We start from the raw sequence: 1513 nt of genomic DNA on the forward strand, positions 1-1513 counted from the left end.
ACACAGACCCAGAAAGAAAAACCGCTAGATGTTCTCTGTCTCTCATTTGGGGACCATTATCAGTTTAGTTGTCTGAATGAAAATCACCCCCCCCCCAGACTCAGAGGCATTGTTGAAGGCATGGCCTTGTTGGAGAAGGTATGGCCTTGTTGGAGAAGGTATGGCCTTGTTGGAGAAGGTATGGCCTTGTTGGAGAAGGTATGGCCTTGTTGGAGAAGGTATGGCCTTGTTGGAGAAGGTATGGCCTTGTTGGAAAAAGTGTGTCATGGAGGGGGGTGGGGGCTTTAAGGTTTCAGATACTCAAGTCAGGCAGGCCCAGTAACTCACTCTCTTCCTGCCACCTGCTAATCCAGATGCAGAAGTCTCAGCTACCTCTCCAGCTCTCTGTCTGCCTGTGTCATGCTGTTTCCCGCAATGTTTCCCACCATGACAATAATGAACTAAATCTCTGAATTGTAAGCCAGCACCAGCTAAATGTTTCTTTATAGAGTTGCCATGGTCATGGTGTCTATTCACAGCAATAGAACCCCTAACTCAGACAGGCTGTCTTCCTCATATTGGCTATAGCACCGCTGAGAGATGACTGAAGGTTTGCAGGTGTAACAAAGCAGAAGAATATTTTTCCCAGCAGGGAGCAGGTCCTTCATTTCATTCCTGGACATCACCAGAAGAAGGAGAAGAAGGAAGAAAAGGAAGGACAGAAAAGAGACAGTTGAGCTCCTCATACTACCAGAATAATCCTCACTAGCACATTCTGAGTTAAAAGAACCATCCCAATTACAAGGCACTGAGCTTTAATGCCCCCAAATAAAAATGTGAAGAGTGTGTGTGTGTGTGTGTGTGTGTGTGTGTGTGTGTGTGTGTGTGTGTGTGTGTGTGTGCACGCGCACATGTACATGCACACACTCACTCACACACATGTACTGAAAAGAGAATTATACGAATTCTAGGTTTAAAAATAGAAAATTAAAAGAGTAAGCCCCAAAAGCCACAAACTCAGGGCTAAGCCCTGCCGCCAGGAATAGCAGGCCATAAAGATAAAGAAAAGGAATGCAGGATCCAGCTCAGGCTATGGAGGACTGACCCATAAACCATCCAAAGACATCCCCCCAGCTTACTCAGAGTCATACTTTAACCAGATGTCCTCCAGACCCTGATAAGCCCCTACTTGTGCTTTTCAGCCATTGTGTCCTGCAGAGAGCACTCCAGGAAACCGGGCAGCCCAAGCCTAACCAGAGGTGTTTCAAATACAGATGCTTCATCAATTTTGACAAACTTTTAAAAATAATGAAGACCTAAAGACCCTACCCTTCTCCTGATTTAGTAGCTCTGTTCCAGGAACCAGGGGGCCATAAAACCTTCTGGCGTCCCCTTATCTCCTGGAGCCATAAAACAATCCTGTAACTTGTGGTGCCTTCCCCTTTGACATCCCCCATCCCCTGGTGCTCACAGCCTCTGCCTTTAAATGCTCTTTCTCCCAGCCTCTCGTGGCCGACACCTCTGTCTCCTGCAT

The 1513-nt window shown here is 46.9% G+C and overlaps 1 pseudogene; it reads left to right on the plus strand.

The window, feature by feature from the left end:
• The window catches only part of LOC134482970 (large ribosomal subunit protein eL13-like), an 80061-nt pseudogene that overhangs the window by 77899 nt on the left and 649 nt on the right, over window positions 1-1513 (plus strand).

The sequence above is a fragment of the Rattus norvegicus genome, chromosome 18 (genome assembly GCF_036323735.1).
Source record: "Rattus norvegicus strain BN/NHsdMcwi chromosome 18, GRCr8, whole genome shotgun sequence".
NCBI classification, from domain to species: Eukaryota; Metazoa; Chordata; class Mammalia; order Rodentia; family Muridae; genus Rattus; species Rattus norvegicus.